General features: G+C 35.5%; 1 long non-coding RNA gene across 1 annotated transcript; it reads left to right on the top strand.

Moving 5' to 3' along the window:
* Window positions 1-14620: 14620 nt before the first annotated feature.
* On the top strand, window positions 14621-14957 carry LOC135074296 (uncharacterized). The gene is made up of 2 exons (XR_010257804.1): window positions 14621-14725; window positions 14795-14957. It is a non-coding gene; the product is annotated as an uncharacterized LOC135074296 (long non-coding RNA).
* Window positions 14958-16212: the final 1255 nt, after the last annotated feature.

Here is a 16212-nt window from a genome sequence, read left to right as displayed (position 1 = left end):
GTTCCCAAGCTATCCCGGGCAACTGGAGACAGTGTAGTCTGATTGCCATGTCTGATACCAGATATAATAATGTAATTACAGAGATATAACTGAATTTTGATATCAATTTACTTGGCATGCCTTAACTTATAATTGCTTCCAGAAACAGAGCTTACAGAGCTCCAAGTAAAACTCATAAAAAACTCATAAAACACAGGCTTTTAAAAAGCACTTTTACACGTCCCAGTATTAATCCTACCACTGCTTCGGGACAATAAATGGGTGCAGTGCAGTGCAAGAAACTCATTAATATCAAACACCTATAAATGCTCAATTATCACAACATAAAAAGTTGTCACTTTAAAAATGAAAACCACTTCTTTTCCGTTTTCACTCACTTAACAACAGCCATCAACAAACAAAAAAACTGTGTCGTTGGGAATCCTCAAAGTTAATCAAAGTCAAATAAAACGTTGTTGCAGCTCACTCCTGTCCTGGCATTAAAATTGCTCTACAAAAAATGTATCTGCAAAAAGAAATCTTGAACATCTGAGCTTATTGTGGCGAATCGCGATGGTTTTAGGGTTAAAGAGTGAAGTTTAGAGACAGTTTTAGTGCTAGAATTTTTCTAAATTGCGAGTAGGTACATTCAGTACCTATATAGATTGCATAACAATTATAGCTATATTTTGTCTGCATCGAGACTTTTTAGGCACGTTTTCAGATCACAGTATAAGTTCAAGCCCATCACTACTTGAGGGTGAGTGCTTAGAAGAAGCAGCTCAAAAAAGACGTATTTATTGCAAAACATCCGTAAATATGAAAACTTTGTGCTTAGCTTTGTCATCCTACAAACGTTATTGACGTATTTTTTTCTGAGTGAGAGTGAAAGTTGTACGTAAGGACTCCTATGAATACGGTGATTTGTTGTTTTTAATAGATTGCTAGCAAAACCCTAAACGTACAGAACCATGTCAATATTTGCTTATCTATCTAGCCAGTTTCTATCCCTTGGCAAGACTTCTCGCCATTTGTGTTGCCTCTCAACACTTTTTACAAGAATTTGTATTGAAAATTAACCTCCTTTGTACTCGGTCTTAGTTTCTCCGAGTCGGTAATGCACAATTCGTCGAATTGTTCTTTGGAAGCTTACTCTAGAGGAAAATTGTTCTATTGAGATCAACGTGCATAATACAAACTATCAGTTATAGACAGGAACTATGATGTATGCAAGACCGATCTTTATAATACAATTTTGGTTTTAGCGTCATCTTACTCAAATTATTTGGAATAAAATTATAATACTAGTTATCATAATTAAAATATCCATGGTGGGTAAAATCAGAGAGAAGGTTTTTCATTTCAATTCCATTTTCGGGCAGATTCTCTCAATTATTCGAAAAATATTAATGCACTTGCGAAAACTAACTAAAATGAAACGCGCTATTAGTTCGTAAACTTTGCTTTAGTGAGACGATTCTCACTCGTTTCTTTCTCTCTTTATTAAATTGAAAAAATGACTAGATTAAGTTTAATGCCACGTTGTGCAAAGTCTTGGAGAGCAACTTAGTTGAGATTGCTTGGGAAGTGCCAAAATTGACTGGCACTACCTTGAAAATATCGAACAAGACAGGTCAAAGATACTGATAATACCAAAAATCTTTGAGGTTAGTTCTCCTCAACCAGTGACATTAACATTTTAAGATGTGAAAACGTCGTGCAAACAGCCGAAGTGTCCCCACCTCAATATTCACGAGACGGCAATTTTTGCACACAACCTCCGTAAGTTCCCGCGTTCCACCATTATGACGTCGTAAGTCACGCCGCCATTTTAATTCGCTCATAAAGTGGGCATACATCATGTCCCAAGACGGAATCGAATTCTTGCCTCCACTCGCTCGCCAGTTTTTTCTTGAATGGTCTCTTAAATATGAAAATGCAGTTTGGCACTGGAACCTAAGCGCAATAGAGGTGAATGCAGTAGACCAACTCTACAAAAAGTACGTAGGTAACGCCTGTATTCACAAACGATACTTGCTTAAGTGAAGCAGAAAATCTAACGCACAGCGTTTAATAGTGCTCTGTGATTGGTTCGCGTCCACGCACACTGTAAGACTTTGTAATAATGTTTGTTAATACGGCCAAAGTCTTCAGACATTATCCAATTTATAGTTAACGTGCTCATTAAGTTGATCCGAGCCTACAACCACAGACCGGATATAATTTTGAAGGATGCAGAAGACAATTATTTAGTGTCCTCTACGCTGTCCTCTAATAATAATTACCATGATAATAAAACAGCCTATAAAAGTCCATAGGCATAATTCTTATATCGCTGAAATTCTGATTTATCATCGCAACTTGGTGATAATTATTAGTATTAAAGTACCAATGACAGAATACTATGGTTGGAAAATCTGCGAATTATTTCAGTACTTTTTAATGGCTGAATGTATGTTTTCAGCCTTTACAAAGTACTGATCCTACTTCAGCCGCTAGACTGTGTCCACGGCTATTTTGCATAATGTTAGTTACGTAAGTTCCGAATCATGAGGCGACGATATTTTATCTTGAAGCCTTATGTTTATATGGGGGCTTGGGAGATGAGCCAAGTTTCAACATACATCAAGAGATAGATCATTTTATACTGATAGAATTTTTTGGATAGGATAAGTGGACTCTGACCACGTGAATTTTGTGAACGTGAATTTGATTTCCATCAAGGCGAAGCGGAGCGGAGAAGAATCTCCTCTCTTCTCCGCTCTGTGGACTAAATTTTCTATAGAATTTGAGTGGCAGCGGCGTGTTGCGGAGCGGAGATGAAATAATGAAATCTGATTGGTTATTCAAAACACATCTCCGCTCCGCTCTGCTTATGTATACCACCTATTAACCCTTAATTACTCGCATAAAGAATCTTACATAACTGCTCGCATGGGGTCACAGATGACCCCAAATTGTGTGAGTAGTTTTTAATACATACTGCAATTTATAAGTAAATGAAACTATATTATTATAAAAATGCTTTATTTATTCTATAATATCTAAAGCATAATAACATGAATTTCTTACTAATTATACAAAAACAAGCTAAATTAAAATAATTGTCAATAATTAACAATTTGTACTTAGGTATACTGAGATCATAGGTAATACTAGTATTTTTTAGGAACTCTCCGAATCATTCTTGTTACACTGTTGACAGTATATTTCAGAGTGATCATTGCACACAAATCTTGTACATTTCTTGCATTTTCAATTCACTTGATTGTGCGGAGAATTGCTCGATCTCATTAGCGCTATCATGATAACTTTTTGTTATTTCATCTAACTCTAGCTAAGAACTCGACCCTCCAACTTCTTCTTCATCAGAAACATCTTCCAACCATTGCACAATTTGCTATTTTTTCCTATCTCTACTAACTCTGAAAAAAAAAGACAAAGTAGTAGTAAAACTGAATTTATCAATATTTTTATTGTTTAGAGCTGTAAAAACACATTTATAACAAACATTTTTATTCACTGAATATACAATAAGACAGATATTATTCATAATACACAAAATAAATACATAAAACAAAAAACTTACCTCTTCCAAAAAAGTTACGTAATTACTCGCATGGGGTCACCACTCAAGAGCGCAGCGACGCATCCTTCCACTCCCGTGAATTAGTCGCTATCAAAATACAAACTAAGACGTATTTTATGAAGCTACCGGGGGCGCGGAGGAAATCGGGCCGCGCCAAGTGCTTCATTTTTGAATCCGAGAATGCTTTGACCCCATGCGAGTAATTAAGGGCTAATGAAGGAAAATTACAACCTTATAAATGCCATATTAATATTTTAAAGCTGCTTAGGAATATAAGCTTCTACCTAGACACAATATTGCAAACTAGTTGAAATACTTGAGCGTCTATAATCCTCTTGTATACACTTATCATTAACTAGCTGACCCGGCGAACTTTGTTCCGCCTTAATGGCAATAAATAAGCAGACTTTTTTTTAATTTCGAACGGGATAAAAAGTATCCTATGTCCTTCTCCTGGCTCTAAACTACCTCCCTGACAATTTTCAGCTAAATCGGTTCAGCCGTTCTTGAGTTATAAGTGGTGTAACTAACACGACTTTCTTTTATATATATATAGATTCATCTAAGCCTTTAGGCTACGCGCACTGAGAGGCAGGAAATGCAGTGCCGATCACTAAAGGTGCATAGTTTATCAACATCGGACCACCATACCAGCCGGGCTAGGATGCGCGCCGTGACAAAATCTTATCAATAATTTTAGAAGAAAAACGTATGGGCTTATCGCGTAAAATCGATAAAATGGCGCGATACAAGCTTATCGCGGCGCGCATCTTAGGCCTACTGGTTTATTTATTAGTTCTCACGCCAATGAAATATCTGAATTTTAGTCTAGAGCTGCGAGTTTTGGGATAGTGCTCTTCACAACATACACGTCTTTCTTTTTATTGCATTGTCACCGTATAAAGTGAAAATGATATTTGCATGTAACCTAAGCAATTTAGGCCTCCAGTACTTTATAATAATATGCCAATGACGCGGTAATAAATCTGCACGGAGAAGTGCTTCAAACGCGCACGCTACGAAATGTAGGCAGTGAAGATGTAGAACCTATAAAGAACCTATAGATAAATTAATTGCACAGGCACTTGACATTAAATTATAATAAATTTACAATTGCAAATTATATCTTTGAACAACAAGTACCTACCTAGATAATTATAATTACAAATTATGCATCCTATATCCAGAATTACGTTTGATATCCACGTAATATCGCTAAATCAGGCGCATTCCATCAGTCATCAGGGTTTTATTAGCTTTTAGTCACAAGTAGCATTGCTGTGCATTGTTGGGTGCACCTTTGTGTTTGCAACATTTCAATCTGATAGAATTATTGGAATTTTGACTTGTGTAATGGTTTGGATTGTCACTTTGATATCAAAGGTTCAGCTTCGATTTGCTTTGATTGTTTATTGAGAATAATGTTTTGTGTTTCACTTGTTCTACTGTCTACAATTTATTTGTTGCAATAGGTTTATTAGTTTTCCGTTTACATACCTCCAATTCCACATAACATTTATAAATGTCCAATACAATACCGACATCGGGCTTCGATCGGCGAACGTCGGTCGACAAGACAGGGCCAAATTCGTCTGATAGGCAGTTAGCACATCCAAATTGTATTCACACTGCCACCTTGTGTTGCCACTCGGTGTACGGCATTTGTTATTGATACCAGCATTAATACTTTTTTTTTTTTTCAAAAATTGGTATTCTACTACAAATTTTGGAAACCCTATTAAGAATTAAAAAAAAATGTTCTTATTATGTTTTTAGCCATTAGAAATTGGAATGATTAATTTTAATTTGATAGTGTGATGCGTTTTGTTACGAAAAGTTAACCATATTGACCTTCTTCTTCTCCTATATGCCTATTGTGTTTCCACTATTGGTAACGATTTTAACCTTACCTGCCCTAGAGTATGAACGAATTCAAAAATTATTCGCAGATTGGTAATTAAAAAAAATTATGTGTCGAATGTGACAACATTAACAGCAGTGGCGCCACCTATCGCATTAGCGAGTGCGGGCACGTAGCTGGATGTGTCTCCTTCGCGTCCGACTATCCCTAACTTTTACTATCCAACGAGATACTACCGTGACGTATATCTACACGAAAACAACAATTGCCTTTGTTGAGTTCATGAGAAATATTGTTTGATTATGCAAGTGTTGTTGAGAAACTTCTCAGAATCTTTGTTTACGTAACTGACATTGTTATTTTTGTGTTAAAAATAGATTGGTTTTGTTTAAACGCCATCAAAGCTTCTCCTCACATCATTGTTTTCCAGTTCATTGACTCTGCCTTTGTAATCTGGTTCAATCGGAATTAATTTAGCAAAGTATGCGAGAAACACTTTTCAAGGACGCTTTTGGGGAAATTCTACTTTTACTGTGTAGCACAATGACATTACTTAGGATTTTATGAAAATATCTGACTGGATTTTTCCTTATTGTTTAATAAAGGAATAGGTACCTACTCGTAGATAAATAATAAATGAGACAACAAAGAAATATATTAAGTACTAATGCGGAAATTTTATGGGATTTAATACCAACGTTTTTATATCTTTAGAAAATATATTGTAGAAGAAGATTGACCTAGAATCAAATTATTTCAAGTCAAAAAACGGACTTTAAATTATTTATTTAGACTGCAAACATCCATCAAATTAGAGAATGACTGCCTCCCATCCATCACGGGGAGAATCGCCACTTGAGAGACGATGGCCCATTTCCAGCAACGAGTCATGTACAAAATTTGGAAGATAAATCCGAAACGCTGATAAAAGGAGAGTGTAAAATACAAGTAGCTCCGTACGCAGTGGAGTGGGCATAGCCCGGGAAGGACAAACAGCTCACGAGTAAGATATGAAACTGTTTCAAACAGATTTTGTCTCTGGACGATTGAATAATTTGTTCTGTCGGGCTAGGATGCGCGCCGTGATAGATTCTTATCGATGATTTTAGACGTCAAAATGTATGGGTTTATCGATAAAAAGTCGATATAATGGCGCGATAAATTCTTATACTGGCGTGCATCCTAGGCCTTCAGGTTCTGAAATTCTTAATAACTACATAAACAACATTATGTGCTTCGAAAGTAAATAATGTGTGCTGCTAAGGGAACTTCTAGCCGTCTGACTAGGCCATCGATACGAGGTCTACGATATTATAATAAGATTTTCTCTTGTGATTTCAACTGGAATGGAAAAATTGGTTATAAAAAAAACCTTCAAAAATGAAACTTTTATCACGTGGGAAAATGTTTTTTTCCAAGAAGAAATGTAATTTTATTTCAAACAAAATATTATTAAATTTCGAAGCACACCACACAACACGTCCTTATTATTTTACTTTTATTATGGATTCTGCGTATTTTCCCCTGACAACACACGAATGGCTGTTCTTTTTCTGGTTTTCGCAGTGAGAAGAACGCGCAAGTTGCTGCTATCGCGCGTGTGATCGTAATGCTCATAATATGCCGGGGACACACGGACTTAGAAACTGAAAGAACCGAGCCATTTCTTTCTGAAATAAACTACCTAAAAGCCATCTTATCAACGTTTTTAGACGTCTTTATTGTGCTGTAACAGTGATGCAATAGTTCGCAATCTCAATTTACATAAGGGAGAGTCCGCTAATTTGGACCAGTTTTTTTCAATCCCATTTTACACATAGTTTTCTTTTGTTTTTGCTAATGTCCATGGTATATAATAAAAGATACATTATTCAACTTACTATTTCATAAGTACTAATTAACATGATTGTTGTATATTTAGCACTAATCAACAAAGTACGAGTTCAGAGCTTCGGTCCAATTTAGCCAATCGGTTGGATAATTTGTACCACAGGGTTACTAATATGAATTTCAATAAATTTCAAGCCTATAAAAAAACTATGGCAAAATATTATACGATACATTCTTAAAAAATTAGGAAACGAATAGGAACAGTACTTAATAACATAGACAATCGATATTGTTTTACACGTTATCACGATTTTGAGTACAAGTTTTGTAATTCCAATTATCGTAACGCACACTTGTACCTAATCTACTTTGCCAGTCTTTTGCTTTCATTTATTGTTAGTCAAACATAACTACGCTATTATAACTTCAAAATATGATTTACGAAAAAAACATTCAAAATCCTTTGGTAAAGTTCCATACAACTTGATGTGGTACAATTTAGCCGACTGGGTGATAGTGCTTTTAAAAAATCGGTAAAAAATATAGCTTATAAATACCAAAAAATGTTTCAAATAATTGTAATCCACACTAATTTACGCTTCTAAATAATATATTAGAAACACCCTGTGATTAAATTGAACAAAATTACAAATTAAACATGTATTGTCAAAAGTTACTTGAAAACTATGAAAAAATACTTTTCAAAATAAAACACACGTGTTTGTTGTCACGGCAAAAACCACATGGCCGATATTAATTTATTTTAGTTGTGTATCGCTGAGTGTTGCAATTACAGACATTCAATACATACTTTACGAAATATGAGGGTGGTACAATTTACCCGGTGGTACAATATACCGAACTTTCCCCTACTTGTTAACAACTCACCACCACCGAACCAAACAATTATGTACATAATGTAATATGTGATTGTCCTCGACGCAACAACATAACCGGAAATAAAATTAATATTTATGGTCCAAGACAAAATTTCTGAAAAAAGATCAGTTAGTTGGTGACCACAGAGAAAACCCCAATGGAAAGCCGGTTATTTTTTTATGCGAATAGCAAAAGGGATTGACTAAAAAATATTTTTTTAATGTTATTTTTTATTCAGAACAAAGCAGGTATTTTTGCACCATCATCTCTACAACACGAGCACATATACTTTTTGTGTCTCTATCCCTCAATATTTTCCATTTTATTTTCAACAGAGCTTGCAATACCTCCCCGTATGTCCCAGCCGAAGTATCGACGAGGCAAAGCAGATAAGCCGATGAGGGGGGACGAGCCGAACACGTTTCTTTGAATTAACAACGGGGCCTGTTTTGACATGTGACATTATTCCCCACTTTGTTATTAGTTCGCCCGATACGAGATTAAACGGGCTCGTGCAAAAAGTTTGCGGGATTTGGGCCGAAGGTACCCACATTATTTGTTGCTAACAATTAACGGGAAAGAGAAAAGCTTTTTATTCCATAAATTTATTAGCGCGTATTTCACCACACGGTAGAAGTTTGAATATTAAATGTTTTATTGCAACATTTTGAAACAACATACATAATCCTCTAAAAATAAATGACCTAGCTGCTATTTAATTAGATGTTTAAAAGTCTTCCTTCATCTGTTACCTAGGCTATGCCTATAATATCTTTCGGAACTAATAAATTAGAGCAACAATTGTTACATACTTAGGTATTAATCACTTTTATGAGCATTAACTAACGTGTTGGGATAATATTAAAACTTTTGCGGTAAATGGTGTAGGATCAGCCTCTAAAGATTAACTTTTAGATTGTTATGGATTAACAGATTTATGTAACATAGTAACTGTATGCCGACTGCATAATTACTGCCTATGAGTTTTTCAGCAATATGGGACTCTTTTTGCTTTTTGATTATAAAAAAAATCTTACAAATTCTTTAAGATCCAAGATAACGTTGTTCTATACGGAGAATTTATGCCATGGCAGTAGTGGTAGTACGTCTTAGCCAAACTTACGATGTAAACTGCAGGACCGTAATACGCGCTAAGTAAAGATTTAGTGTAATCCTCATCGGATTGCAGCTTCCTTGCTGTGGGGTCACCAAGTTTAAAGTCACTAGATAAATCATTAAGCATATTCTTATTGACTATTGGAGATTATTTTTCTCAAATATTAAATGATCTTTTGAACTTGATCACGTCTTGCGGAAAAGTGCTCTATGTTGAAACGAGTTTAACTAGAAAATACTTATTATTGTTTGCCCCTTGTTTTTTTTTCAAAAACATTATTATTGTCATTGTATAGTTATTTACATACCAAGAACACGTTAGCAACATGCGCCATGAACTTCACGGTTTCTGTCTGCCTCGACCTTAAGGTTTTAATAGTTTTCCTTATAGTCGAAAACTTTGTTGAACTCCTACTACACACAAAGAGTGAAACACCCAAAATCTTAAAACTTCATAACCTTGCTGTGTATAGCGGTATTCCGGAGCGGCAGTGGTAATGCGTCTTAACAAACTTGCGATGTAAAACTAGCGGACGGTAATACGCGCTAAGCACGATTTAGTGTAATCCTCATTGGGATACAGCTTCGTTGCTGTGGGGTCACCAAGCTTAATGGACCTAGATAAAAATATTACTGCGAATGTGGACCAAATTAGACCACTGGATGCTACAGAAATGGAAAAAGTTTAGTTGAGCAAATAAAGTCAGTCCTCAACATGATCTTATTTCACAAATCTTAAACTATTATTTGATTTCATTTATGGGAATTGCTTGTAACTAGTAAATTTTTGAATAGAGGAACAACTTGCAACATTAGTCAGGTCGCTTGTTCATCAGGAAATGACGATGCCATAGTGTTTTGCTTGATGTGCTATCGTCTGTACACATTATGTGCGATTTTGCAACGGAATTGGATGTGAAAATAATTATTACGTATCCCAAACGATTCTCACTCCAATGGTCACCCTATCCCAAACTCTTGGTCGCACTGTCGTCGTATGAGTTACAAAACAAGGATTAGTCGGCCGCAGCGTCGAAGCTGTTTAACTAGGAGCACGCTGCAAACATGCGGCGCCTACGAACAGCTGTAAATTGCCGATACGACGATACAGATGTTTACTTGAGCAAGTAACCGTAGCTAGTTAATGCACCTGCACCTGTATTCCAGTGTCACACAAATCATAACGAACTCCTAATATTCTCTTTACACTAAACATCGTCATAATTTCAGCCAGTCAGTCACCTCGTGGGAGGACGTCGCAAACACATTAACACTTGATACAAGAATGATAAACGCTGTCAGATTCGATGCATACAGACTTTGAATCTGGCAAATCCAACGCAATCATCAATTAAAATTCCCACCAACTATACAATTTACAGCACATCAGACTGTATATTTTTGTCGCAAAATGGCACCTATTTCAACTGAACAAGATAGTGCAGTGTAAAGCTTGACGTGCTGTCTGTACGATTACGAGTATTGTAGCAATAATCCAGTCCTTAGTCGCAGAGCACCCATACACGGGGAGGTTGTGGTGACATCTCGTAGTTTGCGGTCTGCCTTAATGTCCTGCTAACCGTCCCGAATGTCTATTGTTGCTTGCAGGTTTAGGTTTAATCTGAGGTTTAATTTAAATCCCCTGAAAAATCATTCTAAAGATTATGGACGAATAAAAAAGTTTAGCTGTTTTTAATTGCTGAAATGAAAAGTAAAAAGAACATTACATGAATGAATCAATGGAATCAGAAAATGAACCCCAGTCGGGCCCAGTCAATGCACGCATGGTTGAGCGCTAAAGCACTATCAAATTAATGATAACCGAAGAGTATTTACGAGTGCGATTGTGTGGTGTACCGTTTACAACAAGTGCAATTTCAGGAAATACCGCTACCAGCCCAATTCAGGCGATTTTTTATTGTTCTCTTGAATTTTCTCGTTATTAGAAAAAAAACTGTGAATTGAAGACCTACCTAAACAAACAAATAGTGTTCTTACCATGTTCACGTTAGGTGTGTTTGCTAGTGACTGTGTAAAAAAATGACATTAAATGTATGACATATTGTGCAGCGCCCCTAGTGGCTAGTTGCAAGAAATAAAATGTTCATAGATTTTTTGACGACGTACACACTAGCTAGCACACCTAACGTAAACTGATGGTACCTAAGCTAGACCTAAGCACACAGGATTTGGAATTGAAATTCGAATTCGAATGACAATGGAAAATTTTCCTAGCAACTAATAAACACATTCCTAGATTTTACAAATTCACAATAGGTAGTTCACCACGGTTGTCACGGCCGCGATGTTTGCAAGCGAATTAACATAGTTTGCTTTGTTAGCGCCTCGGCTAAGCACCTGCGGCAACTTGCATTTGTATCTCTTTACGAAAGGATTTCAAGAAGCTGTTCTGATGTCTACTTCATTCTATGCTTCGGCTTGTTGATAGCGTTTTCTATATGCTAGTGTGGATTATGTGCTAAGAATGTTTTAAGATTTAAAGTTGCATTTTTTTAAATTATAGCTCTGTTATTACCTTCATTACGTTATCGTAAGGAACAATGTTGATTTTTGGCAACATTGGGCTTTATGAAAAAGATGAAAGTAAATTAGTTTGTAAACAAGCAAGTGTTCTTTAACAATTCTGATTCCTCTTGACTCGTTTTATCACAAAGTCAAATATAAGACGATACAAAATATTTAACACAAAATCTTCCTACTCAAGAACCCTTAGAGAAATAGGTAGAGTATACAATCAAGTCTGATTTAATAACTAAACGGTCCCACGAGTCGCAAAGGGCCTCAGAAAAATTGATTTTCTATCGTATCTGTTAGTAAAGTTTTTATCATTATCATAGTTTTTTTTATTGAGATAATATGAAAAACAAACTACTTTATTTATTTACAGTTAACTACAAAATTCAAAACTAAATACAAAAGTAATATTTACAGAAAATAAAAGTAAAATAAAATAAAAAATACACTTAATGCTATCCTAAGTATCCCCAGATCCGTCATTGAGGTTAACGGTGCCCAGAAGGATAGCAGCGTTTCCGCATTGAATTGCGAGGCTTATGCCCAATTTCACCATCAATCCCTAATTTTTAAGTGGCCCCTATGCAAACAAAATTCCTGTTATTTGTCACCAAAGGGGTCACTTAAAAATGAGAGATTGATGGTGAAAACGGGCATTAGACGCTGGCCAAGTTAGAACCCAGCCTTCTGGTCACCGGTAACCTCGATGATGCGGGAGGAAAGCTCAGTGAATAGCTTAGTTTTATTCTATCCTAGGTAAAGATCAGTGCTTCACCAGCAAGCTAATGCCGCGAGGGGAGGTTAACAACGCACGGCATTACTATACGCCTGCACGCGCGAGATTCTGCTGTAGTTTTTATTATAGTTTTATTCTCTTCTTCTCCAAGACCAGTGCTTCACCAGCAAGCTAATGCCTCGAGGTGACGCTAACAACGCACGGCATTACCATACGCCTGTAAGCGCGAGATTCTGCTGTAGTTTTTATTATAGTTTTATTCTCTTCTTCTCCAAGACCAGTGCTTCACCAGCAAGCTAATGCCTCGAGGGGAGGTTAACAACGCACGGCATTACTATACGCCTGCACGCGCGAGATTCTGCTGTAGTTTTTATTATAGTTTTATTTTCTTCTTCTCCAAGACCAGTGCTTCACCAGCAAGCTAATGCCTCGAGGTGACGCTAACAACGCACGGCATTACCATACGCCTGCACGCGCGAGATACTTATGCTAATGTCAAGGTTCCCGCTAGAGACAACTTCGCCACAATATAATCAAAACAGTCCGTTAATGTTAGTTTTATTCTAAACTTGGTAGCTTCGTATAGTCGTATAGATAGAGAACGGATTAAAGTAACGTAACTAGCAAAAACGGGACTCTTTCCACTTCTCGTTCCCATCACTGTAACTCCTATGTAGCCAGGATCGAGTTGCACTGGCATCGTGATGGAAGAAACTGAAGAAACTTCCTTTTTGGAAACGAAAAAAATAATTGTTGAATGATACCTACCAGTACCAGATAATGATTCAATATGCCAGTGTAACAAATCCAAACAAAGAGATATCAAAAAAGGCACATGAACTTATTTTACTATTTTAAAAATTTCTGGCTGACCTCTCCATACCACCCAAACTACCGAATCCGTCGGAATTCTGTTGATCTTATTGCAAGCTTATTGCAAGCAAGTAACACAAAACACAATTATAAGAAGCGTACAACAGCATGAACCTACGTGCAGAGCAGTATATGAGCAGCATATGTAGCACTATATCAGCCGTATAAAAGTCTATAAGTGTCTTGTAAGCGCAATTTGGGCCCCAAATAATACGGCTTTGAGCATTATTAAATATTATTAGTGCTGCTAACCAGCGCTTATAATGTTATTGAAGACAGACATTAGTAAAGTTGTTAAACAGCATATTCTAAAGTAAAAAGCATTTTATTAGATGTTAGTACAGCTTTGAAACAGCTTTCAGAATTACAATGCCAAAGTTACGTTTTATTCTAAGGCTGAACGTTTTATTTTGTTTGTTTGAAAGTATTCGAAAAAACTTATCGCATTTTATTGTCCGATTTGATTATTTTTCGTTTAGAGTATTGCAGTGCAATGGTGTTGTGAGGAGATGTTTTAATGTCTTTATTTAAAATAAGGTAAGTATCATTTTTTTTTGTTTCAAGAATGAAAATGAGCTGGGAGTATTAGTCTTATGTGAAAATATATATATGTTTGTGGTTTATAATTCACGCGCCCTCACAGAAATCCTTTTTTTAATAAAATAGGGACAAATTTAGAATCGACATATGACACTTTTTGTGATTTTTTTAACGATTTGATTAACTTTAACTTATAAAATTGCTTCTATCGATACTCCGCTTGTAAGAAAAGGATAATAAGTAGTATTTCATGCATATGTGTATTATAATTTTATTTTCTATGTTAGAGAAAACAGAAAGCAAATGGCGTCAGATAATATTAATGTTTTAAACTTTCAACTAGTGTCTTTTAATGTTGTCAGTCTTATTATAGTAAAAAGAAAATGGTTAAGTCATTCAACCTACATATAAAATATCTAAGTGATATCTTTAGCATTACTGTAACACTTTTTAGGTATGTTATAATGTTCATTAGGTTTAAACGTCATAAAAACGGATTGCTTTAGTGTTAATCAGGGTACCGAAACAATAATTTAGAATCCTTTAATCACGTCATGATCCCCTACTCCACGTCTTTCAATTTTATCTGTCTCCAATTAGGTAGGTACCTAGTTTGACAAGTGTTAAGTATAAAATCATTATCACTACAAATGTAATTTGTAATGAAACACGATACAGCTACCTATCTTATTTTTCGCTCATTGTAATAGTAATAATTTAAAGGAACTTTTTGTAACTAGTTAGTAGTGTTGCTGTAGTCGTTTTTTTAAGGGTATGCGTTATACGGGTAATTATTTAGTTTTCAGGTAACTACTTCTCTATTAAGTCATAAATAAGCTCATTTGTTTTTTTTCAGATGCCTTTTAAAATAGTGCAAACGACCGAAAGGGATGAAGGAATGTTCTACGGAACTTCTTGACTCACACAACAACCGATTGTACTGTATTTTGTGTATGAGGTGTATCATTTTTTGGAACACGTTTTGCATTTCTTAAACCAAATATAAAGTTTGAATATTCCGTCTTTATCTTTCTCTTTACTCCACCTGTTCTCTTAGGCTGAGTTGCACCACCTAACTTTGACCGTAACTATGACGATAACCGATGTTTTTTGTATGGGGTTTGACAGATTTTTGACGTTTGTTAAAGTAAGTTGGTGCAACCCGGCCTTAAGTCTTTTTCCACTGTTTATTCATGTCAATAACGTGACACGTTCGACATAAATTTTCTAATGAATATACAGGACCTACTAACGCACAAATGAATATAATCATACGGCTCGTGGTTTTATGGCCAAATTATGACCTAAAGTAATAAAATATTTTTTTTATTTATCTAAATAGTGCTAAAAGCTTTAAAGTAACAATAAAATAAGAAGATAACAGAGCTAAAACTTTAGTACATGTTTGGCTAATGCTGAGCAGTAAATAAGCATAAGAAAAGATCATAAAAATGCGTTCAATCTGTAAAATGTGTTAATATATCTGAATGCACTATAGAATATTTCGACAACGTTTATTTAATGCATTAGGTTTTCTTATTTACTAATATACGGTTTTAACCTTTGTGTTAGTGTAAATGCTGTTAAAGGTGCTGTATATTAAAAGAAATTAATGTTTTAGTATGATTATAAGCCAATTAACTTAATTTTTTTAGACCATATAATAGCTTCATGCATTGTAAATTTTACCGCATTCTACTCTAAAGCATTTAAACTAAGTCAAAACTGATTTAAAGTGATAGTCTGACTTTAAAACGTAAATCAATCTTAACTTCAGTGAATATACAGATTGCGTGTTACTTGGGATTGGCTTGACACATGATTGGGAGCACCAATCGGCCTATAATGATCCGATTTCAATCAAGTGGTAAATCGAGGCCGTTACAATAGTGACAGTCAATTAATCATGCTAATTCGAACCGTATGTGTGCCTACCTGCGAACTATGCTGATGTTTGATTTCAAATTAAATAGAGTTCTAGAGTCAATAAAATTGAAGATTTTATCATCATCATCATCATTTCAGCCATAGGACGTCCACTGCTGAACATAGGCCTCCCCTAATGACTTCCACATCGCACATTCAATTGAAGGTTTAGATAGGTTTATTCATTTGTTTCTAATAGGAGCACATTGTCAGTGATAGAAGAGATTATAACCTGATACCTATAGCTAGACTTAATGCTAAGTTAAACTGTAAGTACTTATACATATACCAATCGTCATACTTGGACCAAACATAAACTGCTATTTTATTCTCAGAGCTGGTAATATT

This window comes from Ostrinia nubilalis, chromosome 8, assembly GCF_963855985.1.
Source record: "Ostrinia nubilalis chromosome 8, ilOstNubi1.1, whole genome shotgun sequence".
Taxonomy (NCBI): Eukaryota; Metazoa; Arthropoda; class Insecta; order Lepidoptera; family Crambidae; genus Ostrinia; species Ostrinia nubilalis.
Note: the sequence above shows the minus strand (reverse complement) of the source record. Positions and strands in the feature narration are given on the sequence as shown.